This window comes from Canis lupus, chromosome 4 (genome assembly GCF_048164855.1).
Source record: "Canis lupus baileyi chromosome 4, mCanLup2.hap1, whole genome shotgun sequence".
Lineage (NCBI taxonomy): Eukaryota > Metazoa > Chordata > Mammalia > Carnivora > Canidae > Canis > Canis lupus.
Window position 1 is genome coordinate 23,067,017 of NC_132841.1, and position 27,055 is coordinate 23,094,071.

At 52.0% G+C, this 27,055-nt stretch overlaps 1 protein-coding gene and 2 long non-coding RNA genes across 6 annotated transcripts in view; 1 reads left to right on the forward strand and 2 right to left on the reverse strand.

Annotated features, from left to right (window-relative positions):
- The window catches only part of LOC140631987 (cadherin-23-like), a 283,795-nt gene that overhangs the window by 141,379 nt on the left and 115,361 nt on the right, over positions 1–27,055 (forward strand). The gene's annotated exons all lie outside the window — the stretch shown is intronic.
- Positions 8,562–13,069, reverse strand: LOC140631989 (uncharacterized). The gene is made up of 4 exons (XR_012029505.1): positions 12,904–13,069; positions 12,415–12,600; positions 9,355–11,417; positions 8,562–8,704 (listed from the first exon to the last, which is right to left on the reverse strand). It is a non-coding gene; the product is annotated as an uncharacterized lncRNA (long non-coding RNA).
- LOC140631988 (uncharacterized) lies at positions 13,085–25,872 on the reverse strand. Of its 4 annotated transcripts, none has more exons than XR_012029502.1 (6): positions 25,381–25,872; positions 25,119–25,275; positions 22,342–24,809; positions 21,844–22,072; positions 15,303–15,423; positions 13,085–13,572 (listed from the first exon to the last, which is right to left on the reverse strand). It is a non-coding gene; the product is annotated as an uncharacterized lncRNA (long non-coding RNA). The 4 variants fall into 4 exon arrangements; XR_012029503.1 differs by having other exon boundaries at positions 22,342–24,802; positions 25,127–25,275; positions 25,381–25,871; XR_012029501.1 differs by having other exon boundaries at positions 25,127–25,275; positions 25,381–25,871.

Genomic DNA, 27,055 nt, shown 5'->3' on the forward strand with positions numbered 1-27,055 from the left:
ACATCTGAGCACTTTGGGGTTCTGAGCCTGGGTCACTGAGGGCTCCCATTTCGCCTCCTTAATGTGCTGTAGATGTCTCTTTGTTTTTTTTTCCTGACTTGATGAAAAGGTGGCAGTTTGTACATCATTTTAAAATGAATAGAACTGCAACTTTAGCCAATTTCATGCTCTTCACATTTCTGACCACTAGGAGTTCATATCTTGTCGAAAATGTTGCAGGGGAGGCACAGAGCCCCTCCTCTCGCACCCCTTTTCTTGGTTAAGCAGAATAGTGACCGGCTGCAGAGAAGGTTCCAGGTGGTGGGATCCCTGACCCCATGTCCCCACTTAAGGACAGACCAAGGAGCTCTGCTTGGCTGTCCCAGGGCTGGGTGGCTTTGGAGAGAGGGAATTGGTGAGAGGCCCATGAGGGGCTGCTCACTCACGCACAGACTCTGGCTCTGTCCCTATGCTCCCCCCACCCCCCACCCCACCCCACATGTGGCCTTCCCCACTGCCCACTACTCAGTGATGGGTCAGCCTCATGCCTCTGGGTATACCAGACTGATGGCCGGGAAGATGGCAGGCCACCAGGCCGGTATCTACCCTATTGCCTCTCCCAACCACACCCCCATAACAGTGAGTGACATTTAGGGGACATTCTTTCCCTAAAGCTCAAAAGATACCAAGGTGTAATGATCAAGAACATAGAGGATGGAGTCTCATGAGCATATTGCCTTGGGTGGGTCTCTATACCTCAGTTTCTCGTTCATAAAATGGGAGCAGTAGGAGTACCTATCTTGGGTGGTTAAGTGTCAGAAGACTTAATATATATGAAGAACCTAATTAAGGTTGTAAATACCTTTATATGTGTTAGTTGCTATTATTATTATTATTATTATTATTATTATTATTATTATTAGCAGGTAATAATAACCTTGAGAAGGTGGGAGAGTTAGCTGGTAGGAGGAAGAGCCCCACACACACACATCCTTGGGAATGCAGGAAATCAGGGGTTTTGTGGGACCTGCAGCTGCTGGCTTGACTATTATTGTGTCTGTAAGGCTGGGGTACCCCAGGCCCCAAAGCAATGCCAAACCAGCTCATGTGGTCAGCAGCAGTAGCATGGGTCCGGGCCTCTCCTCCCCCATCACATTTCCTCCCCATTCTGGTGCCCAGTACAGGACTCAGCAGTGTAAGCCCCATATGTACTTGTGGAATGAAGGAAGGAAGAAGAGAAGGAATATGACTCTAGGGTCTTGGGTTTTCAAATTCCATCATGCCCAAGAATCACCTGTGGCTTCTACCAAAAATGCAGAGTCCTTGGCACCCACGGGGATTCTCCTTCTGCGGAACTGGGGTTGGCCCCAGGAATGGTCCTTTCTCACAGTGCCCGGGATATGGATAGTCCTTAGGCTAGGGTGTGGGAAAGCTAGTCCTAGGAAGGAAGGAAGGCATTCTGCAGGAAGGCAGAGTCCCCCTGGGAATCAAGGGGCCCTTTCTTGCTGAGCAGAGGAGGAGGGAGGCCCCATACTGGTGCTGATCTCCTTCATGAGTTTTTTAGTTTGGGAAGCAAAGGAAGTGCCTCCCAGGGATAAGGGGCTTGTGCTAGAGACCTAAGGGAACACCAGTGAACGCCAAGAGTGATAGAGTTGAGGGGCCAGGATAAGGTGGCAGCATAAGGGGACACTGGCTGGGTGAGGGATTGTCTCCTCGTCTCATTGCCTGTGGGCTGGTTTCAGACGTACCCCAGCCTAGATGAAGGTGGGGAGCAAGGAGCCAGGAGCTAGCCTGAGGTCATGGCCAGACGGGAAATTCCTGTGTGACACTGAGAGGCCATCCTCCAGGGCATTGGTCCATTCTAAGTTCCAGGCCACCAGCCTTGGACCCGTAGGCCCTCTCCAGCCCTCAAAGATGGCCTCAGCCAGCTCTCCCTCCTCACTCGCTCCCCGGGGAGCAGGAGGCTGGAGGGCAGAGCTGCTCAGCCTTTGGTATCTGGGCTGGGCTCTGAACCCTGGAGTCTGGGGACAATTGTCTGTGGTAGCATATTATGAGATGTCCAGGAGCATACTCTCCTGGGCCAAGACCTCAAGTGTGAACAACAGGATGAGAAGTAAGACCCAGGATATGAAACTACAGGTAGGCAATGTTTGTGAAGGTGGGGCCAGGAGGCAGAAACTTCCAGAAGGCTTAGCATAACTTTGTAGGATTCCCCCTATGCCAAAGATGTGCTTTGAGGGCTTTTGGAAAGGATGACATATGGGTTTCCTCTCACACGCCAGCTGATTGATTGATGATGGCTACTTGAAGAGAACCATGAAGCCAAGCAGGCTCAGTGTGGTATTCAGTTGGTAGAGTCTGCTACGGGTACAGAAAGAGAGAGGACAGACAGCCCCCATGGCAAACATTTGCCATCCTTGCTAAGACCTCACTTACAGGGTGGCCATGATGGTTCTTTAACTCTCTCATGGGTGTTCATCACCACACAGCCCACAACCCCACCCAAATTCTTTTTAGGCAGCTTGAGAAAAGGGCCATCCTTCTCTCCCCATCCTGAGTACCTGGCTCACCTGGCTGCCTGCCCACCTGTTTCTGCCCACCCTTCTCCCTGGCCCTGGGCTGGCATGATCTCCCTATAATCCAGCCTCAAGGTGAGTCTAAAGCAGGCAGACAGGCAGGAGGGTGAAGACCTCAGGGGAGCTGTAGCCAGAAAGCTAGGATATGGCCTCATCTCTACTTCTCCCAACCAGCGTAGATACTGCTGCAGAGCACATTGGCTGCCAAGGATCTGGCCCCACACACTTGCCTTTCTGGTGATGTTAAGTCTCAGCCCAGTGTCTGTTTGGCTTGAAGCAGGAGGACGGAGTGCCCACAAGGGCACCCTCACACCGCTGACTGCCCCAAGCTGGCCCTGAGTACCCCCATGGAAGCCTGCTCTGGTCCTAGATGTTAGGAAACCATTTTCATTTGAAAGAAAAAAATGAGAGTCTCGGGCTCCTGGAGCCAGGTGTGAGTCCTGACAACCACTATGGGTGACTGAGTCTCTGGGCACCTCCAGAGCCTGGGCAGGGGGTGGCTCTGTCCACACATGGGGGGACACAGGTGTGAGCCCATGAGTGATCCATGGCACACGGTTAACCTGCTTGGCTCCTTTAGACCCCCATCCCCTCCGGGCTGTTTATCAGCCCTGCAGCTGGGGGGATTTATGTCTGCACACCAGCGTTTTCACCATTACTAATGACCCCACTGTTTTGCCAAGAACAAAGAGGCCTTCAGAGGTGAGTTATGGCTCCATTGCCATCAATTTGTTCTCAGCCTCTTGTGGCCAAACTGAGACTGAAGGATGACAAGGTTCTTTCCCACAGAGGACCTGGCACGGGCCCCATCTGCCTCCTCAGCCTGTGCCTGCCCTGTCACTCACCAAGGGCATCACTTCCTCCAGGGTCCGAACAAAATGGGGCTCCCGTCCCCAATGGCCAGCCCAGCCTGGGGTCTGAACAGATACCCTCCTTTGCCAGATGGAGACAGTCCTGCTTCAGGGGGCAGCTGTGCCCCACCCCACGCAGAGCACTGAACTTGCGACTCAAAGTTGTAGGTTCAAGGCCCAGCTCCGGCACCTGCAGCAGTATGCCAGAGAAAGGCGTTTGACCCCTCTTCACCCCATAATCGTCATCTTGTGGTACAGGGTTAATAATCTCTATGGCAGATAAAATGGTGCCAGAGAGACTCCAAAGGGCCATAAAGTATTAAACATTACTAATTATCAAGGAAAGATCAGGCCCAGGGGTCCTGGGGACTTCTATTCGCTCATTTCCTCTTTTATCCATTTAAGCAAAGTGGTTCCGAGTGTGGGCTCTGGCGCCGCTGTCCACGGTGCTGACCCCTGGCTGGACTGGCCAGTATGATTGCCCTGTGGCTAGGGCACTGAGCACTTGACGTGTGCCTAGAGTGTAAGGTGACCTACAGGATTTGGGAGGCTTAGTATGCAAAATGGTTTATAAAACATCTCATTAATAATGTTTTCTCCTGATGATGTGTTAAAGTGATCTTTTAGATACGCTGATTGAGATACATTTTATTAAAACTAATTTCATCTATTGTTTAATGTGGCTACTAGAGAAGTTAAAATACCACATGTGGCTCACATCCTATTTCTTTTTTTAAAATTTTATTTAAATTCAATTTGCCTACATATAGTATAACATCTAGTGCTCATCTCATCGTGTATCACATCCTATTTCTGTGGGCAGCTCTGTTCCAGAGTTAGACTGCCTCGCTGGCGTGCTCTCCTGACCAGCTGTGTAACCTTCGAACTGTCAGTTTTCCAGTCTATGAAATGAAGGGAAGAGTAGCCTGAGCTTCCCAGGGAGGCTGTGCACCCACAGGAGCTAAGATATGTAAGCACAGAGAGGGGCACTTGATTTTAATGCTCAACGAATGTGGACTCTTGGCATCCACCTAAAGTGGATGGAGGGTCTTCTGTGGGCCAAGAGCTGCACTAATGTCCTGAGAGTGTGTGGGGCCAGAGGCACCATCTCGACCTCAGGAACCTATAGTGTAGGTAGGGAGGCAGACTGAGAAGCAGGGGCTGTGTAGACAAGGAGTCATGGCTCCCTAGGGGGCCCATTAGATGGTTCTCTATACTTCTCTGTGTGTTTAAAAATATCTGTAATGGGAAGTGAGAAAGAATCCATGGGAGGGTGTGCCTCCCCCACCAGCCGTCACTGGGATCAGGAAACTCACTGAGATCACCTAAGCCACCCACTGACTGATGAGCATGAACTAGCCAGGAACTGTGGAGTTGGGGTGTTGCTGGCAGAGGGAACAGCGTGTACTGGGATCCCAGAGCAGGAGAGAGTGCACATTCGTGGAACTGCAGTAATTCAGCATGGCTGAGCGTGGCATGCAAGAGAGGCCTTGGAGGAAGGAGGCCACAAAGGGAGGCAGGGCCCAGCCAGGCAGGGTGTGGAATGCCCTGCTCAGGAGAATGCCAGGCCTTGCTCCTGAGGGTAGCAGGGAGCCAGTTCAGCAGGGGAGGGACATGGTTGAAGAGCATTGTGGGAAGCTCACTGTGGTCAGACTGGACCCAGTGGGCTGGGGGAGGGCAGGTGGGAATAAGCAGGTCCAAGGGGAGGCTGTCGTGGTGTCCCCCAACTGGCCATCCCAGTGGGGGAACAGAGACAGCAGAGCCAAAGGAGGGTGAGGAGGTCGAGGTGACAAGAGGTGGCTGTTGGGACAGGTGGCATAGGACCAGCCCATGGCCTGAGATGGCTTTAGAGCCCCCTTGAACAGGGACGTTGCTTAATTTAATATCTGACCACTCTGTGTTCTGGAGAAGAACATTGTCTTCCTAAGTGCCCTTGAGTGGGTGACCGAAACTCTCGAAGGACCAGATTCCCCAGCTTTTAATGGGGCCAGTTGTATCTTTCTCAGAGTTGTGAAAATAAAAATAAGTGAGTTCACTCTCTAAACTGAGCGGTGTTTGGTGAGTGTCCTCAGGGCACTGCATGGTAGGCCTCAAAAGACGCCAGACATTTCCCTCCTGCCTTGCTGCCTGTCAGGATGCGGCGGAGACAGGCATGTGGCGTGCTGTCCGAAGCCCACATCACTAGCCGAGGCCACTCTAACCTGCCAGCAAGCAGGGTTCCCCTGGTGGCCAGAAGCCCAGGCTGAAGGCTTCCATCATTCAGTCCCAAAGGGCACCGAGGGTTCTATCCTGCCATCACCTTCCTGCAAGCACCCAGACTTCTCACTGTTTCTCCGTCCCCTGAAGTCGGGAGCCCATCTACAGGAGGCTGTGAAGCAGCGATTCTCAGCATGACGGTCTTAGACCAGCAGCAGCAGCACCTGGATGCCTGTTGGACATGCAAACTCTCAGGCCCTGTCCCAGAATTACTGACTCAGAAGCCTGGGAAAGGGGGCCCAGAAAACTGTCTTAAGGAGCCCTCCAAGTGGTTCTGACACTCTCTGAACTTTTCCGGAAGCATTTTCAGTTTCCACACATGTTAGACTGATGAGTTCTGTCAATTGACTCTCTCCTTCCCACGACTGCTGCTGCAGGGACTCCTTTCCAGTGCCAGAAGGGCTGGGGAGTGAGGGTGTGGCCAACAGCCCACGCTAGCGCTTTCCACCACGCCCTGTGCCACAGCCTCTCTTTTAGCCCAGACACCACCTTCCAGGCTGTGGGGGCCCCATCTCTCCCACCAACCATGCCTTGCAGCCCACATCCCTTTCCTCATCACAGCCCTGCCTGCCTGTCCTTCTGCAGCTCCAGAGCATCCCCCAGGGGGAGAGGAGGGGAAGAGCATTTATTGGGCACCTGTCGTGCACTGAGCACTGGCTGGACACATTTATCTCCCACAGCTATTTCTGAGGGAGATATTATTACTCCATTCTGCACACAGTAAATTGAGGCTTAATGAGCATATAGATTGGCCAAGGGTCACAGCTACTAAGTAGAAGAGCAGGGATTTGAACCGAAGTCTCTCGGGCTCCAGAATACACCCATTTTTCATAACAATAGTGGTTCTCAAAGTGTGGTTTCCAGACCAGTGGCATCAGCATCAATATCTAATAATAGGAATTATTAGAAATTAAAGATTTTGAGTCCTACCCTAAACTACTGGATTGGAACCTCAGGGGGTGGGTCCCAGGTGATGCTGACACTGCTGGTCTGGGAACCACACTTTGAAAAGTACTGATCAGGAAAAGCCTATGCGGTCAACTGGGGTGATACTACCTTCAAGGAGGCAAAAATTTGTTATGAGGGGCAAAAAGTGTTTATAAAGCACAGGTAGGTATAAAATGCAGATATATCAGCAGTATTAAAATTTCATGGAAGGGGGAGCAATTCAGAAAACATGTCTTAAGTGGCTGGTAGTGGGGGCGATGACAGGAAGGTTGAGAAACATTGGCCTGGAATGAAGAATCAGTGAGCAGTGTCAGGGTCAAAACCCCTCACCCCAGCTTGAAGGGCAGTGGCCTCACCACCAGCCACACTGGGGACCTGCCCAGGGGTGTTAGTGAAAGACAAAGCCCTCACGTGCCACTCTTTACTGGATTTTGCTGTAATATTAACGAGCGAGGCAGTTTCTTGAAAATGCATTGAGCCCTTTGAGTGAAGGCTGTGTGTGTGTGTGTGTGTGTGCATGAGTGTGCAATGCGTGTGTGAGGAGAGAATAATCAGATACAGCCAGACTTGCACAAGCTGACATGTATGCCAGTTACTGAATCGGGCCCCTGGCCGTGGCCTGGTGGGAAGCAGCTATCACAGGAGCCCATCGTTTGAAATACATCAAAGCCCTTGTGATTAAACCACTTGGCATTTTTCTTCCCCACCCCTGAGAAGTGAAAACTCAGGGATATCAGACCTGCTTTAGATCTCTGAATCGCACGCCACAGCCCCCAGCTTGGGGGTGCACAGCAGGTGTCTGGAAGCGCCAGAAACTTTGGAGCATCTGCTGGGCACAGGGGAAAATGACCCACCTGGCTGGAGCCAAGAGGTGGCCGGGGAGAAGTGAAAGGCAGATCCGAGACAGGCAGCGGGGCCAGTTGGTGGAGGCCATAGAAGGCAAAATAAGAAGGCTCTTGAGTAAGGCGGGGGGTTGAGGAGGGTGAACAGGGAGTCATTAGAAGCTTCATCTCATGGGAGTTCCAGATGGATTGGAACAGGAAGCCCTGGGACGAAGATGGTCCGCTCCTAGGCTGTCACACCAACTGGGAGGGGTGGTCGTTGTGCAGATGTACAAGAAGGCAGGCAGCAGGCTCTGGTGACATACTGAAAAGAAATAGTACAAAAAAAGGGAGGAGACAAAGAAGCATCTAACCTCTGAGTCTAGGTTTTTGGGGGTCCTGGTGGTGGCCTGGGCAGAAAGGGGCATATTCAAAAGGAAAGTTGATCTGTTTAAACCCGTGATTGCTACCCCAGACCTGCATCACCACACATACCCGGATTCACCAATCCCATCCCAAGGCAGACATCACTAATTGATCCCCGCACACTTTCCCGGTCTCCGGACAGGTCTCCAAGCCTTACCCAGCCCTCCAGAAGCCACTGGCAAATTAGTAGGCATTCTCTCTAGAGCAGGAACAAATGTGTCCAAGGTTTATTCCACTTGTAGCCCATGACTGTCTTCATTCATAAATATCTAGGGACAGTGCCTCTGGTGGGTTTTTATATAATTATACAAGTATACTGGGAAACTGGAGGGTATTATGCTGAGTGAAGTAAGTCAATCGGAGAAGGACAAACATATGGTCTCATTCATTTGGGGAATATAAAGAATAGTGAAAGGGAATAAAGGGGAAAGGAGAGAAAATGAGTGGAAAATATCAGGGAGTGTGACAAAATATAAGAGACACCTAACTCTGGGAAATGAACAAGGCGTGGTGGAAGGGGAGGGGGTGGGGGTTGGGGTGACTGGGTGACGGGCACACTTGACGAGATGAGCACTGGGTGTTATACTATATGTTGGCAAATCGAACTCCCAATAAAAAAATATCCAAAAAAACCCCACAAATATACTGGGAAAATATATATATTTATTTAGTTTTAAAGATTTTATTTATTTATTCATGAGAGACACAGAGAGAGAGAGGCAGAGACACAGGCAGAGGGAGAAGCAGGCTCCCCACAAGGAGCCCGATGTAGGACTCGATCCCAGGACTCCAGGATCACACCCTGAGCTGAAGGCAGATGCTTAACTGCTGAGCCACCCAGGCGTCCCTGGGGAAATATTTTTTTAATATTTAATATATACATATATGTATTTAAAAAAACTGGCATATTATTAACAGTTCTCCCCCCACCATACCTAAATGACATTGATCTCTCCCACCAAGGCTCCGTTTCTCCTGGTGAGCCTCAGGAAAGCCTGCACTTCCTCCCCCCACCCCTCCACCCCCCATCTTTCTCCCTCCTTCTTCAGGGATGGGCGACTTCCCAGCCTGTTCCTGCTCCCAGCACTCTCCAGTGCCCGGCCTTTGTGATAAACCAGAGAAGCCCTTGTTCCTCCTCCCTCCTTTAAGGACGCCCTCTGTGCCTTTCAGGCCAACAGCAGAACCGTGCTCCTTGCGTCCTTCCCCTGAGAACATCCGTCAGTGGACCTCTGAGCAAGTTCTCTGCGGTCTGAGACCCTCCCTCCCCACTTCCGCTCTTTCCCATACCCTCTTCAGGGGCACGTGTCCCTGTCCCTTGCTCAGGATACTGCAGAGCCTCCTACATGTCCCATGTACCGTGGGAGCCCCCCCCCCCGCCCCACGAACAACCCCCCTAGGGCCCAACTAGCACCTCTTCTGCTACCCGTCGGGTCCTCCTCCCTAGCTGGGCAGGGACCGCACCTAGACTCAGCCCAGGAAACTTCTCTTCGGGCGCACCTGGGTCTGGTACATCAGTCACGGCTGGAGGTTGCTCATGGGGCTGCGGATTATTCTAGTTCATGGCTGGAGGTTGTTTGGCAGGGACGTTCTTGTCCAGTTTCCCTGTGTCAACAAGCATTTGTCTTTTTAACAAATTTGCCTCTTGTCCACTTTTTCCTCATCTCTCAGGTGACCTCTTTGTACTGGATTTCCAAGGCTTTGAGATCTTTAGAGGATTATGAAATTAGCTGCCATCTATTTTGCATTTTCTCTCTGTATTCGCTTGGCACACCTCAGGCTCTCGGAACTCTTAGAGACATAATTCTTGGATCATGATCAACATCTGTCTATGTTGGCCCTCTTTAGCTACATTATTAATTTTTAATAACATCGTGGACACCCATGAACCCCCCCACCCCTGCAGCCACCCCAAGAGCCAGACTGTCCTCCATACCTCACATCTGGCTGCATTCCTCCCCATCTTTGAATCTTGGGTTTGTTTTCCATTCCCGTGCTTGTGTGATCCTTTGTCACATATACACGGATCACATATTGTTTGGGTTTAGTTGCCTTTGAAGCTTATTTAAAAAGTATCATGTTATATGCGTCGTCTCCGGGACTTGTGTTTTCTTTGCCCGATATTACATATCTGGGATTCATTCGTATTTTGGGGGCGTAGGTCTCATTTGTTCCTTTTTATTACCGCATAGTCCTCCGTCACGTGAAAATGCCACAGGCAATCTGTTTTCCTGCTGATGAGTGCGTGCACTGATCCCTGCTATCGCGAATCGTGCTGCTATGAACAACACCTTGTGTGTCTGTCACTGAGCATGAGACTTTGCCTTGGCTAGACACCGTCTCTGACCCTCGCCATAAGCCCGGGATCTGGCGGCCCAGAGCCATTTTACAGACAAGGAAACCAAACTCACGGATCTCCTGAAACGTGCTTTTAGGGTCACACAGCACAGAAGGGGTGGACACAGTATTCGAATCTCTATCTCCCTGCTTCCCAAGCTCACAGTCTTCCTGCCATCCTTTACCATGCTGCCTGGGAAATGAAATGATTCGTGTCAACCCGCTCGTCTGGGTGTGGACTGGAATCCCAGGATTCTATCATTCATTCAGTTAACCCTGAATATTGCCTGTGTGCCTACTGTGGGCCAGGCTCCATGCTGGACCCTGGGGACCCACAGCGAAGTGAAAGCCACTGTCACTGCCCCTGTGGAACCCACAATCCACTGGGAAATGAGTCTACAAAAGCAGGGTCCGGTGGCTGGGGAGGGAGCACTGGGGAGTAAATACGGGGTGAGAAGAGGCAGTGGGGGTGGGGCCACCTGGGAGGGGGTCCGGAGGGCTGCTGTGCGGGCTTGAGCACCCCCAGGCTGTGGGCACTGGAGGAGATTTTGCCCCTCCCCTCAGAAAAGGTCTCAAATATCTTTTGGGGGCTTTGAACCTGAGATGAGCCCCTCTAAGCAGCTCAGATTCCCAGCTCCCTTTTTCATCTGACTCCCTGGATGACTGCTCAGCTTTCAAGGCAGCCCCCAGCCGGGGCTAATCTGAAATAAAAGTTTTTATTTATCTAGCTTGATACCTGGTGCAAGGTTAAATCATACAAGAGAAAAAGCAATAAAAGAGAAAGATTAAGCGAAAGGCGCCGTCTTAGGCATGCCCTTTTGCAATATGGTTACAAAGATATTAAACCTGAAGTCACCCAACAACCCCACGCTGCAGTTCCCCGGCTCTCCGGGCTCAGCTCCGCAAGGCAGAGGGAGGAGGAGTGGGTGGGGTAGGGGCACAGGTGGGGGCCGCCCTGGGGCTCCCTGCAGACCGGGTAAGTAAGCAGATGGAGTTGCAAGGAGCTCAGCCCATCAGCATCTCCCACCCCCCACGCAGCTCTGATTCATGACTCCCCCGAGGGAACAAAAATGTTGACATCTGCCCCTGCATTCCTGCCAGCACATCCGTGTCTTCGGTGGTGTTCGCTGTGTACCAGCTATGAGCAGGGCCCCCCAGGGAGGGGGCTCAAGTGTCAGGGGACCCCGAGCAGGTTACTTCTCTTGTTTGTGCCTCAGTCTCCGCATCTGTGAAGTGGGAATGTTAACAGAGTTTAAAAAAAAAAAATTGTCCTCTGGTTGATGACAAGCACACACAAGAAAAGATACTAGGGTTGCTCAGCTGTAGGTGGGAATGGAATCTCTAAAAATACTGAAGTTACTGGCTTGTGCCCATCTTCCCTGCCTGCAAAACCTAACACTTCAGCTCTCTGTAAAGCCCCCAGGTGTTGCAGGGGCCCCTGTGGTGCGGAGAGACAGGTGATTCCATGTGCTATATGACTGACCTGGTCTTCTGCCCCTGACCTCTTGTGGGCATCCCCTGCACCAAGCCACCGGAGGTGGGTAACTCACCTGGGCCCCTGTTGTCAGCACCCTTCCATAGCCACTGGAATGGCCCAGCTTCCCCTGGATGTTCCATGATCCCAAAACCAAAATGGACCATGGGGAGAGACCAGGACTGCTTCTCCCCGACTATTGCTGCTGTGCTTGAAACCTGGGCCCCTCGGCACCCTTGCTTGAGTCCCTGTGCATTGTCTGCCCCGCTCCATATAAGCAGCTTCTCCAGTTCCGGCCTGTAGTCCCCCTCTCCATAGGGCCCAGACAGGGCCATGGGGACACCATGCCACCCTCCCTACTCCCAATCTGTGTTTAAAGCAATTTAAAACAAGAAAGGGAGGGGCGCCTGGGTGGCTCAGTGGTTGAGCATCTGTGTTTGGCTCAGGTCATGATCCTGGGGTCCTGGGATTGAGTCCCTCATTGGGCTCCCTCCCGGAAGCCTGCTTCTCCCTCTGCCTATGTCTCTGCCTCTCTCTGTGTGGGTCTCTCATGAATAAATAAATAAATAAAATCTTAAAAAAAGAAAAGGTGAGGGGGGAGGAGAAGGGACCTTTCTTTTAGTGAGAATGTCAACCCCTGCAAGCCCACCCATGAGTTCACTAGACATGTCCATATAGGCCCCAGGGAAAACCCAACTGCACAAGTACTTCATCAGGAAAGCTTGAAGCATAGCATATAGAACATATACCTCAAGAGGTCAGAAAAAGGTGTGTTCTCTGAGAAGGCAGTGCTCTTGGGATGATTTGGAGACCATAAGGAAGGGAAGTGTCACCAGCCAGGGCAGACTGTGAGCACACAATTTCTGGAACTTCCTTTCCAGCCCGAACACCCTCTTGCAGCATGGGACTCCCCCTGGAGACCTCCGAATGCCAGACTAAGGAGCAATCACAATCAATCATAGTGGCCAGCATTTTGCAAATAGCCCATCCAGATGCTTGACCTGCATCAACCCTTTTATTCCTGCCAATAATAACCCCATGAGATGGGTACTATTATTGTCATCCCTTTTTATAGAGGAGGACACTAAGGCCCGGTTGCCCAAGGCCATATGGCCAGTGGGTGGAAGAGCAGGCTGGCTCCAGAACCCACACTTCTGCAGGACCCCTGGCCCCACCGTCCCCTGCCCTGTCCCGAGCACCTGTTGTGACTGCCAAGGTTCGGGAACCGCCAGGCCTACCTCTGGGCTCAGCTGTGTAGCGGTGCCCCGCAGCCTCTCCCTCTGCCTCTCTGTCAAGTGCTCTGTCTGAGTCAATTAACTAGCTGCCCCATTCAAATATTTGACCAATATCCTGGAAACAGAGATTTCAGAGCAGATACTTTCAGACATTGATTGAAGTGAACAAACATTCTGGCAGAGAATGAATTTATTGTTCCCACAATCTCCTTCTGCCGCGCGGTGTTCCATCCCAGCCCCCCAGAAGGCATTGCTCTTATGGGGGGAAGTGAGGTGGAATCAGGCTTTCCAGCCCACTGCCCCCACCACCCGCCTCAGCTGCCGGTGCAGGAGGACCCCCACCCTGAAGGACCACATCAGTGAGGTGCTTTTGAATCAGTGCTAGCAGAGGCTGAAGGGCACTTCACAGCAGCAGCTGGTGTAGCAAGGGTTATTTTAAAGGAGCCAATGACCGATTTTTCTTCATAATGATGGTGGGAGTCTTTGGTATCCAAGAGAGCAATTAAGTTGAGACTTAAGGGAGCATTTTGCAAGTGAGGGCTTGAGGTCCTGGGGTGCAGTTGGTTCTCTAGAGGTCCAAAGGGACAGAAGAGTTGCCTGTTCATGACTCAGCAGATGCTTAGCAAGGTCTTCATCCAGCCTCCCTACCTGGTGATCTTGGGGAGACAGGCTCTAGAATGGAAAGTGGAAATGGGAAACCATTCCACTGAGAAGCTTGAGGACTTGTGGGGAGGGAAGCATATGAATAGCTGCTTATCCATCCACATGGCACTCATTGAGCAGCAAGTGCTGCCAGAAAGTCCTCACGCAGATCAGAGGAGGTAGAGAGTGCTGGGGGGCTAGGGCTGGGGTGAGGGCAACAGCTTCAACCACATGCCGATTCCCAGAGAGATGATTTTAAGTGGCACGCGGGTGGGGCGTGAAATCACATCGAAGCACACAGTGAAACGGTTATTCCCTTCTCAGTCCTTGCTCAGAATTTCTATTTCTGTCATTTCTGTCCAGGAGAAAGTCCAATTGGGTGCTCACACCTTTAACACCTCGTTCGCCTTTGGCTTATCTTCCCATTTAAGAAGAAGAGAGCTGGCTGGAGCCATCAGATGGCAAGCTGTTGTGGCTAAAAATCTAACCACATAGGCTCATTTTATCCATTTTACAATCTCTATTTATGGCCAGTGAACTGGTTCTCCATTTGTGAAGCTCTTAAGTGGATTCTTTTAGAATGAGTTGTTGATGAAAAAATTTAGCCCGATTAAAGAAAATAGTAAACAATAATACAAGTTACATGCAGATAGGGCAATAATTGGGAGGGGAGCATCCAAATGGCTGAAAATAAGGGGTCCTCATGGGCAGTAGACCTGAACTGGCCCTTTCCTCAGCTATCGAATTGAAGGGACGGGACAGTGGAGGCTCAGAGAATCCCACTGATAGCACGCAAAGTGCTCAGAACACCACCTGGCACCAGGCAAGAAGTCAGGACATACCAGCGCTCTGTTGGATAGGACCACGTAAGGAAGCCACCTTGGAAATGGGGGGGCACTAGCACTGGGATGGGAGGGTGGGTGGGGGAAATGGGAAGGAGGGCATCCTGGGCAGGAGGAGCTGACTGGAGCCACGGCTTAGAGGGAGAGGACTATTCATGAAGTGCCTACAAGGCAACAGACGGACCAGCTGGGCTGCAGAAGAGGAAAGATGATTTGAAGGGTCTTAAGGGTCAAGTGAAGGAGTGTGGAGTGTTCCTTTTGGGGCATCTGTGGTTCCAAGAATCTGAGAGCACTTAGGAAGCTGGTTCCTGTGGGAACCCAGAGCAGCCATCCTGAGAGTAGGGCCTTCTGGAAGGAGGAACTGGAACAGCAAGCTTAAGCATGATCTTTCTTACGGTGTCCCATGGCTGTGGTAACAAACCACTACAAACTGTGGCTTATAGCAACAGAAATTTATTCTCTAATGGCTCTGGAGGCCAGAAGTCTAAAATCAATCTTATGGGGCTAAAATCAAAGCGTCAGCAGGACTGGTTCCTTCTGGGGAGCCCAGGGAGGATCCGTTTCTTGCCGCCTCCAGCTGCTGGTGGCCGTCAGTGTTCCTTCATCGGCACGTGGATGCACCACCCAACCTCTTTCCCCCTGGCCATGTTGCCTTCTCCTTTCCTGCAGTCTAATCTCCCTCTGCCTCCCTCTTCAAGGACCCCTGTGGTGACATGTAGAGCCCAGAGGATAATCTGCCCCTCCCATGATGCTTCACTGAATCATGTACACCATGTAAAGTAACATTCAGAGGTTTCAAGGATCAGGAGCTGGCTGTCTTTGAGGGCCATTATTCAGCCTACCACAGCATCTTTGCCCCACTCTGGTCTTTTGCCCCACTCATCTCTCTCTACCACACTGACCCCCTCGTGATCTCACCTGGTTCATCCGTGACGGCCATACTGCCCCCTCTCCATCACGGCTGCCCCTGGATTGTCCTTCTAGCTTCTGTCTCAGCTGTCAACCATCTTCATATTCTAGTTTTCTAATTCCAGAGTTCCTAGAGGGGGGGTCAGATTGGCCAGCTCATCATCACAAGCAGTATCCACAAGCCGTAGGGAGCTGGCAGCCCGGGTTGGTGTCACCCAAGACAGCCAGCGCAGAAGAGGACAACAGGGCTATGAGTGGGTGGGCCCTAATCCCTCTAGTACGCTTTAAATGACAGACAGATAGGCCAATGGGACAGAATGCAGCTCTTAGGACTAGACCCACATATAAACATGGGAACTTGATATATGATAAAGGTGGTGCCACAAATCAGTGGGGAAGAGATGACTTGTTTAGTAGCTGGTGTTGGGAAAACTAGCTCACTCTGTAGAGAAAAATAAAGCAAGTTCTCCACCATATACTGTATGCCAAGGTAGACTTCAGATGGATTAAAGATGTCAACGTGAACAGTAAAATACAAAGCTCATAAAAGGAAATGTGGGGGTATATCTTCATGACCTTGTGCTTGGAAAGGACTTAGCACCCAAAGAGCACATGCTGGCAGTGAAAGATGGATCTACATCAAAAGATTTCCAATTCAGTCAGAACATATGGACAAAGCTAACAACAGATGACATGTGGGGTGAAGATTTCTGCAACAATTAAAATCAACAAGGGACTATATAGACTGCACAAGGAATCCCTGCAAATCATTCGGGAAAAGTTGGAAAATTCAATGGAAAAATAGGCAAAGTGTATTCACCAGGATGGGAAAGCCTGCCAACGAGGGGAACGCAGGGTCAAGGTGCTGAAGCTGAGCACAGACCAGGGCAATGCAAGTGGCAACTACCGTGACCAACCTGGTCACACACATCCCCCATATGGGCACATGGGCCAGCTTCCCCCGCTGCCTGCTTTTGTGTGATCTCAGACCTGAGAACAGATTCAAAAGAGTCATTTTGCAGGTGGTTTGATGGTAGTAAATCCTACCTTTGAACTGCACTTAAGTGAAATATTATCTCCTCCCCCCAAAGTTCCATTCTTCTTAGTAGGAGACCGATATTACCAAAAAAAAAAAAAAAATGTGTTATTGTTTTGGATTTCCTCAAAAATTTTGTGGAAATTTATTTTCTCTCATTAAATAGGTACCAACACAATGTCCTCAATTTTGCCTCTTGACCTGCAAGGTCTAAAATATTTACTATGGCCTTTTCCAGAAAAGGTTTGCCAGCCCCTACACTGGAGAATACTCTATATCAGTTAGAAGCCACAAACTCGGAGGTTAAATCACGTGAAGTCACTGTTCTTGTAGGTCAGAAATGGTGGGATGTCAGCAGTTTCGTATGATTCAACTTAATAAATGTACAGAAAGCAAAAGAGATAAATCTTGAAAGCCTAGTTTTAAGTGGTGAAAGAACAGAAAGGAATAGCATGATACCATGTATGTCAGTAAAACAAGCCAATAGCAACAGTAGATATTTAACGATACTACGTGCCTGTGCATATTGGCAACTTCAGCAAAATGCTGGAATTGGCACTTCTTTGGGAGAAGGAGATGACCAAATGAGGGCTTAAGAGGAAAACGCAACAGTGGTGACATTTATTAGCATTTATTGGGTCATCGCCACATGCCCTGCTTTAAGCAGCTTACGCGTGTTGGCTCACTTGTCTTCACGGCAGCACCCCAGGGAAGAAGGTGCTGTCATTGTCCCTACAACATAGATGAGGAAACAGAGCTCAGGGAGGTTGAGGAACTAGCCCAAGGGCACTCAGCTTGTCGGTGTCGGAGCCGGGGTTGGACTGAGGCACTTTGGTCTCCAATTCTGGAGATCACGTCTGACGTTGAGAAAGCTAGGAGGGATTCAGAGGGATGTTGGGTCTGGCTCCACCCTTTTATCTCAGTCCCAACCTACTGTGTGTCCTGCTATTTCTTTCTCATCCTGCTTCTGCAGAATTCAGAGCACCCACCCTAGCTGCTAGCCATCCTCCAGAGTGTGGAGGTACGGACGCTGTCCCTACCTTGACCCAACTTGGAGTGATGGGATGGCCACCCACAGGATAAAATGACCGCCTAGATGCTCCCTGAGAAATGTCTCTGGCATTAGTGTGCTAAGGTAGCAGATCAGATTGGTCTGAGGTCAAATCCTGGCCCCGAGTGCAACAGCCTGTGGGACCGCTGCGAATCACTTCTGTAAATTGAGGTTAAAACACCTGCTTCAGAGGGGGCAGTGCTTAGCTCAATACCTGGCATATAGTAAATGCTCAGTAAATTACTATTATTCCCAAGTTCATTGACCTCATTTAGGGGAAGTGACTGCTTCCAACTGTATGTTCTCGAATAAAGGACAGTCCAGAAGAGTGGAGAGGAGTGGCACCTGGGTGGCTCAGTCAACTAAGCGCCTGACTCTTGACTTCAGCTCGGGTCATGATGTAAGAGTTGTGAGATTGATCCCCATGTTGGGCTCCGTGCTGGGCGTGGAGCCTGTTTGAGATTCTTGCTCTCCCTCTGCCCCTCCCCCACCTCTCCCCTCTCTCTCAAAAAACAAAGATAAAACCTTTAACAAACAGAAAAAGATGAGCGGAGAGGAGCCTGCAGCAGCCTATCTACCTACAAAGTCTGCCCGTCACTCCATTATCCATCTGTCTCTGTCCTTCCCTTCTTTAAGCCTTACCTTCCCACTCACAGCCTCCAGAAGCCTCCCTGACTCCCCAGCTTGCATGGTCTGGTTGATGGAAGCAGGGTGGTCAGCTCCATTCCATTTCTCATTAGATGCTCCTGCTGTCTGACCAGCCCAGCTTCCATGTTCTCTCTGACCTGTCACCTCTGGGCTAGGACCACCCTAGCCCAGAGGTGTTTAACGAGGCTCTGCCTTCTTTGCCTCATTCTCTCCCTCTCCATCATGGAATCCCCTGGAATGCACACACATCCATCAGGCGCCCTGGTTGTGAGCCACTGAAGCTGAGGCCTGCTTGGGCCCCAACCACGTTGCCCTGAGAACCCAGAAAGAAGCCCTGCTTTCCTGAGGGCCTCACGTGGGCCAGCTGCCAGGGGCCTCCACGTAAGTTGTGCGTCCTCAGGATGACACGGCAAGGGAGGAATGGCCTTTCCGCTTCACCTCTGAGAACACGGAGGCTCACCCAGGGTGGCCTGCCCGAGTTTGCCTAGGTCGCGTTTGGCACCAAGCCACCCACATCCCATATCCAGGACCTCATCCCATGTCCAGGATCTGCATCACTCCCCAGCCACCTCTGCTCAGAGGGGACCATCTAACACCCACGTTTCTACTGTGAAATTTACTCCCCTTCCTGTTTCTCCAGGGAACCAAATACCATACCAGCCGCCTTTCCTCTGTGGCCCTTGTGACTCAGAACAGCTAATTGGGGCTTGGCTGACTTGGAGCAGCTCTGGCCAGCCCTCCTGTGATTAGCACTGAGTTTTCCTGGCTCCAAGAATCGTGCCTTCTGCTTGGCTCCACTCAGGGACAGTGGAAGATTTATACGCAATGTGAGTTCAGCAGGGAGAAGGGACTGGCCTAGAGTGACAGTGGAAAATGGGAAGCTTCTTGTCCTGTAGCTGTAATTAAGGTACCAGTGGAGTCCCCCACCCACCCACAAAGATGTCATGCAGGACCCTCTACAGAGGCTGCATCTTCAGCTTGCAAAAAGCACTACTGCTGTCCCCATTTCACAGATGAGAAAACAGGATCAGAAAGGTTATGTAACATGGGGTGCCTCCTGGGTGGCTCAGTCAATTAAGCATCTGCCCTCAGCTCAGTCATGATCTCAGTGTCCTGGGCTAGAGCCCCACAACAGGCTCCCTGCTCAACAGGGAGCCTGCTTCTCTCTCTCCCTCTGCCCCTCTCTCCCTGCTTATGTGCTCACTCTCTCTCTGTCAAATAAATAATCTTTAAGAAGAAGAAAGGAAGAAAGAAGAAAAGAAAGAAAAGAAAAGAAAAGAAAAGAAAAGAAAAAGAAACAAAAAGAAAGGCAGGTTTATGTAACACGTAGGGCCATCCAAGTCAAGAAGTGGCAGGTCTACGTGAGTCCGAAGTCCACATGCTTGTCCACATGACAACGCCATCATGTACAGACCCTACCCACACTGTTCCCTTTTCACAGGTGAGTAAACTGAGACTCAGAGAGTTCAAGAAACTCAAAGTCAAATGGCTGGTGAAGCGGTTGATACTGAACTGGCTCCCGCTCCAGTTTTTATCCTGTCCGCTGCCCGCATAACTTTTTCATCCACACCAGAAGCCTCTGCCCCAAGTCTGGGCAATAGAAGCACGAGTAGGTAGGGTCGTCCCGGGAGGCCTGGTTATCAGAGAGGCCCAGAAGGGCCACACTGCAAAAGGTGCTGGAAGTGAGGCCGACTGGATGTGCTGGGCCCGAGGGAGCTGTGTAGGGTCTTACAGGACCAGTGAAGTGCCGACCTGGTGCCTTAACAGTGCCCGCATGTGCCGCCCGACCTGGGCCCGCCTCCGGGCCACCCGGTGCTCCCTCCCCTGCAAGGCTGGGGACATTCAGGCCGCTGAGGTCAGGTCTTTGTTTGAAGGACAGATAATTAATCCCACAAAGTAATCCCCGGAACGCTCTGGCAGATTTATGGAGATCGCCTCTGTCCCAGGAACTCTGCCTTAACCATCTTTCATTTCCCAAGCAAAGCAAGTGACTTGTTATATCACAGGCCCTACGCCAATAGGAATTTCATTTCAGGGACTTCTCCAGGCGCAGGGAGATTGATAACCCAGCCTGAGAACCCGAGATGGTTCTGGGGTCAGGCAGGGAGGGGAGCAGCAGGCACAGCTCTCCCGCCTCCTGTCCCCTTGCCCATCGGCATTTTACTCCCAACACTGGGGGCGCAGTTGCGTGGGGCTCACCAGCCACAGGCCACAGGGACCCAGGTAGCGTCCCGTGCAACCTTTCCAAGTCGCAGATGGGAAAAGCGAGGCCCAGAGCAGTGAGGGAAGGGGCCTGTTTCCCAGGCCAGCTCCTTCAGCTGCTCGGCACCAGCTCTCCCCCGCGGTTACCACTCCCCTGCTCTGCCTGGAAGCTGCCTCGGGTACAGGATGCAGAGTCCATCACCGGTGGAGGCTCAGGGGAGAGCCCCCCATGGGACTCCTTGGAGCCTGCTTCCTGAGAGGGCTTTTATGTTGGGGAGGGAGCCGGGCTTGACAGCTCACCCACCCCTCAAAGAGAGGAAGAGAGGGCGAGGAAGGGGGACGTGGTCCTGGAGGTCGTGGTAGTGGCTTCTGGTCTGTTGGCTCTGCCTCTAGTTCGCTGAGCAGTTTGGGGAGCTTGTCCCTTTTTATAACACAGAGGTTGAGCTAAGTGGATTACTTATAAATATTTATCAGGTACCTCTCCTGTGCCAGCGTCTGGGGATATAACCATGAACGAGACAGATAAAGCTGTTGACCTCATGGAACTTACAGTTTAGTGAGGGAAATAGAAAGTAAACTGACAGATGAATGCATGAGATAATTTTAAAGAGTTGACAGGTACTTGGGAGAAAATAAAACACTGGTGGATTGGAGGCGGACGGGAGAGTGACTGAGCTGGGGGCGACTTGGCTGGGTGGTTGGGAAAGGCCTCCTGGGTATGGTGACATTTGAGAGAGGCCTGAGCGACTGTGGAGGTGGTGGCCATGCAGAGCTATGGGGAAAAAAGTTCCAGGCAGGAGACACAGCATATGCAAAGGCCCTGAGGCAAGAATGAGCTGGGGGTGTCTAAGAAACAAGAACCCAGAAAGAGAGGTTGGATGAGGGTAGGGCAGGTGGGGAATAGAGGAGTGGCTGGCTACAGGAAACTCAGAGAAGCTGGAGTGGGATGGAGCACTTAGGGTCTTGCAGACCAGGATGAGGCGTCGGGACCTTATGCCATGTGCACTGGGGAAACATTGCAATGGAGTAACTTGAGCTTAAAGGCCTTGGTCAGGCCTTGACAAGATCAGAGAAAGGTGGAGCTTGGGCTGGAGAGGGAGCAAGAGGAGAAGCAAGGAGCCTGCTGGAAGGCCGCGGAGGTGACCAGGTGAGAGAGAATCTGGAGCACTCGTGCCAACCATCCTGGACTCCGTCCCTTGTCGGTCCAGCCACCCACAACTCTTCGAACCACCCCCAGCCTCCATGGCAGCCACCCCTGTCCTTCAGAGAACTCACTCGTTGTTCAGAGCCCTGCACTGGCCCGGCCTGCTCTCTCCTGCCCCAGCTCATCCCTCTGCGTCTCTCCCATGACTCGACAGAGCTCTCTCCTGGGCCAGGCTCAGAGCTGGTCCTTCTGCACACGCTGCCTCATCCGCACTCCTGTTTCACCCCACCCTGCCCTCGAGAGCGGGGGGGCCAGACTGCGGGCACCCCAGAAGTGAAGGGAGAGCCTGGTCACCGCCCAGAGAGTGGGGGACAGTGTGGCAGCCCGCAGGACGGTACTCGCCAACTTGGCAGCCCCTTGTCAACAGGAGCCGGGCCTGGTGGGGCTGGCTCCTTCCTGAGGCTCGTACCGGGCACTTGATAATTAAAGCCGCACGTCATCTTCCATGGGGGGAGCTGCAGGCTGGGCTGGACATCTGGGCAGAGGTTGGGGGGCTGAAGAGCAAAGACTGCCGTCCTTTCTGGCTTTGACGGAGGTGGCGTTCGGGCTCTGAGGCTCCGTTTGGTGTCGGGGCAGTGCCAGGAGCCTCCCCCACAGACAAAGAACTTCCTCTTTTCCAGGGGCGCTGAGTCTCAGGCCTGCAAACATCCCCAGAAGATATCATCTGTCTCCAGCAAGATTCTGTGCTCCTCCCACCCCTTCAGAAGTGTCTCTCCACAGAGCTTGGAGGGGGGGTGCCAGGGGGTGCCCATCCCCTCAGCAGTGCTGGGGAGCTTCCTGGAGAAACTGCCCTCCTGCCAAGAGAGTAGGGAGGGGGGGTCTGTAGCCCAGATCAGGCCTTGTAATTGAGAGGACCCTGGCCGCATATCCCAAGGCTGGCCCTGTGAGAAGGACCCTGAACTCTGACCTGTGGCTCTCCTTTTCAGAAGTGTGGTCAGAGTCTTTCCGGAGACTTTGGTTGCTGACCCTCCTCCTTGGCCAAAAAGGCAAGGACGTCTTTCTTTCTCCCACTTCCCGCTTGCTCAGCAGAAGTTCCTGCCTGTGTGAGCCAAGGAACATCTCGGGACACCCCTCCCTGTCTGGCCGGGCTCACTCATCAAGCATTCTGAACACCCACTCTCAGTGTGGGGCGCTGGGCCAGGACCTGGGGACACAATGTGACATCTAGGACTGACATTTGAGCTGGGAGGATGAGGGCTTTCTGGAGGCCGGGCTGCCAGGATGAAATGGCCACCCCTTGCCTCTCCCCCACCCAAACCCTATCCAGGACCCCAGTCTTCGTCAGGGCAGCAGGGCCAGGCTCACTGGCAAATGTGCAATAGCACATATTTAGAGAAGCACAGAACCTGATACAACACACCCCCATGGGTTCACCACCCAGGCGACGCTGGTTGTCGTCTTGCCCTGTTTGCTTCTGATCTTTTTTTGCTCTTCTTCTTGTTCTTGGTTGGGAAATGAAACTTTACCATGTGGGCAGCACCTTTTCTTTCATTTTCGATGATCTCAGAGGCTTGCTCCCTGACGACTGAGTAGAAAGAGTTAAAGCCTCTAATCTTAATGTGGCTTCAAAAGCAGGGTCCCTGCTGGAAGAGGGGCTACGTCTCAAGTGACATCAGGAATCATTTATTTTGCTTAGTGCGACAAAGGCAGGCTCAGTGCACTTCCAAGTCCTTTTCAGAGATGTATACAGCATTTAAGGATGAACTGAGATTTGCTGTAATGACTCTGGAAGATGCTGCAGGGGGGAGGACAGTTTTTAAAATGATCGACAAAATGTCGATGATGGTTGACTCGAGGTGATGGGTATATAGGGCTTCACTGTGCTCCTGTCTCTACGTTTACTTATGTTTGAAATTGTCCACAGTGAGAAACGTTTCTTTTTTATAAAACATGGTCCCCAAAGCTGCCAGGGGAGCCACCGCTGGCCCAGAACCCACATCTGATTATGATCCAGTCGGGCACCCAGAGTTGAACCAGCTTGAGGATGACCCAGTAGACCCAGCTCTGCCTCTAACCTGCATGTGATGCTGGCCACGTTCCTCTCCATCCCCAACCCTCCGATCCCCAGGGGAGATGAAGTTCAAGCCTGATGGGATTTTCAGCACTCTTCCATTTTCCATCTCTGACTCTGGACACATCTAACTTGTGTGCTCAGAGACCCCACTGGAGGGTAACTGTGGGAGCAGCTGGTTTTTCGCCATCACTTTTTTCGGTGGGTTCCCCACACCCCCTCTCAAGAGAGCTCTGGGCGAAAGGGTTCTGTGGCCAAATAAGTTGGAGAGACACTGTATTCACAGGGTGGTCATCCTGGTGGGTCGCAATGCACATTAGCACATTAAAGGCTCTGACAAGTCTCATGGTGAAGATAGATACCTTCTCAGTGTTTCCAGAATTATCTGGACCACAGAACTTTTTAAAAGTTAGCTTCTTCTCTATCCCATGCAGGAGTTCCCAAAGCTAATCTTTGGGAAAACCTGACCCTCTTGTTTTCGGATTAGGGGGCTCCTACCCCCATAGGACAAATTTGCCATCTTTTCTTGTGAACATGATTTCTGATTTCTGACCCATTTTCAGTAGAACACAAGATAATTTTTTTTATGCTTTCCACATTGTCGGGTGGGTTTTGTACTTAACTAAATTGGTAGTTGGTAACTCCAGTCTTGCCCTGACCAGAAGTATCTGCTTTGATGTTACACTCTGAGTCACTGACCAGATGCCGGAAAACCCTCCGACATTGGGAAACTATGCCTGGCACAGACTGGGGCTTTCCTGGTGGGGCCTTCTAGAAGCAGTGTTTGTAGGGAGGAGCAGGAAAAAAGAACACAGGCCTTGGCATTAAAAGCTGCGGGTTTAGATTTTAGTTCAACCACTTACCAGCCGCATGACTCGGGACAAATTAGCCTCTCACATCAGTTTACTCATCAGTGGGGCTCCTATGAGGATTAAGCAGCATAAATGTCCCGAGTGCCAAGTGTCCTTCCTTCTCCAAAAGAATCTATAGCAACAGCTAATATTTATTAAGCACTTAGTATGTGCTGGACACTGTGCTGAACTGAAGAGATGCATTGCCAGCTTTTGCATTCACATCAGCCCTATGAGATAAGTATTATCCTTCCCCCTTTTACAGCCCAGGAAACCCCAGAGAGGGTAGTTAACTTGCCCATAGTCGCACAGCTGGAGAGGCGTGGTCTTAGGCACTCCAACCTCTACCCCTTTCAAAAAGATCAGATCCGGATGAAGACGTTAATCCTCTGAATCTCAAGAACTTCACCTGTCTGGTCAGCGTTTCCTGGTCCGAGGATGACCTGGATGGCATAACGTCAGGCCTCGTACATCCTTGGATGTGCGCTCGTAGACAGTCCTAGAATCTTAAAACTGAAAGAGTCAATGGGGACTTCTAAGTTCCCTGAGGCTTCAAGCCCCCAGCCCGTCCCCTGGGGCCCCTCTGTGGGTGCAGAATGTGCTGGACGCTGTCCCCTCCTCCCATCACCGACCTCAGCCAGGACAGCTAGCTCTGTTCTGGACTGTTTTATATACTGGGGATCTGTGCAAGATTTTCCCTGATGAAAGGATTTTCTACCAAAACAAAGACATGTGAGAAACCCCTGCCAAAGGAAAGCCAGGCGTTTTGAAACAAGGGAGGACCCTGAGGCCCAGTGAGGTTAAGTAACTTGGTCAAGTAACTTGGTCACCAGCTCTCCTCCTGAGTGGCATGCAGATCGCCGTCCTCTCTTCGGGACTCGGGGCAGGGGTCAGGCCGAGGAGGGCTTCGCAGCCCCCTCCCCAGGGAGCCCCTCAAGGTCAGTCGTCCAGGCCGGTTCTGCCCGCTGGTGGCCAGTTTCTATGAAGATAACTGTGTCTGAGGCTGGCTCCCTGAACCTCGTCCGACCACATCTATTTCTGGGCCGCGGAGCCCTGACGGAGCACAATTTGATTCATAAATTACCCAGCTCAAGGTGTGTGTGATGGGCTCTCCTTCCCAGATTTGAAAGTCATCTACTCCAGAACTTGCAGTACTTGGGGCCGGAGGAGGGGCAGCTGTGGGACTGTCGGGATCAGCGGCCACGGAGGGGAAGTGGCAGGGGAGATGGGAGGACTCGGTGGCTGCGGGAGCACTGCTTGTGGGCTCTGTAAATCCTCCCAGCAACCCCAGGAGGCAAATTCTAGTACCGTCGCTGCCTGGCAGGTGAGGAAGTTGAGGCTCAGAGGGGCGAAGTCATTTGCCCAAAGTCACGCAGCTGGAAATAGCGGAGCTGGGATTCCAGCTCCGGGTTCTCTGACGCCAGAGTTCCTCCCACGTGGTCATGGCGATGGGGGAATGGAACAAGGGACACTTAGAGAACAAGGTTTGACCCTGGGAAACAGGGTTGGAAGGGAAGGTCCAGGGACGCCAGGCCGCCTCATTCTGCAAACTTGGGTGTGCTCCTGCAGCTGGCCTGGCACCCCACCCTGCCCCCTTCCCACAGTCCTCTCTGCCTAACGTCAGCCAACTCCAGGCACTGCTTAGTTCCACCTGCCCCTGGACACTTGGATCATCAGCCTTGACTCCTATCTGACATGGACAGGTATTCTCACCCACAATAAGGAAACTGAGGCTCAGAGAGGCCCACAAACATGAATCCAATCTCCTGACTTCATGTCGAGTCCCCAGCCAGCTCTTTCACATAGGCTTTGTCCTCCAGGCGACCAGTCTTTGCCATTGGATGGGGAGCACCTGCGGGCACTCCCCATGTCTCCGACCTATGCTTGGCACCTAGAGGCTCAGTAGCGTGGTGCGTGGTCTCTGGGGCCCCCACTCCCTGGCAGCCCCTTCCCTGCACCTGTCTTTGCCACGTCGCCCTGCTGGGTCAGCAGAGATGCCAGAGGAGGGGGTGAGGGCCCACAGGATGACAGACAGTGCACACACCCCCCCCTCCCACTTCCATCTCCTTGGGCATCTGATCACTTGTCCTCTTTGTTTTCTTAAGTGTCTCCCCTCCTCCTTCCCCCTCGCACTCCCGCTCCGGGACAAGGCCTTTCAGATCATCAAATATCACAGGCTCCTTATGCGAGGACTGAGATGGCTTTATCGGAGCCCGTAAATCTCCCAGAGCCCTGACGCCCTCTTGAGTGCCAAGCCTCGGGTGAGTTATGTGGGCCGGGCCCAGCAGCGGGCAAAACGGGAGGCCCTCTGGGGAACACAGCCGAGCGACCCGGCACACCTTGGCACCCAACCTGGGCCAGAGGAGGGGCCTCAGTTGCAGAATGGGTGTTCTGGGCCCATCTGCCGCAGGCCCCAGAGGCAGCCAGGCTCAGGGCAAGCGAGCAGGTGGGTTCCTGGGGGATCGCCGCACCTGCTCTCCCTCTCCTCACCTTGCTCGCCGCCGCCGACCAGTCTCCAGACCCACACAGGAGAGACCACAGCAGCTGTGAGGGACATTTGAGACCCGAATGACCAAGGTTCTAATCCCAGTATAGTCATGAGGTTGCCATGTATCTTTGAAGGTGGCATCTCCCTGACTGAGCCTCAGCTTCCTAATCTGATCATTGGGGTATTCTGAGAGAGCTGGCCTCCCAGGGCATTCTGAGAGTCCAGTGAGCTCACACACATCTCTTGGGGGCTGCCTGGCATGCGCACTAAG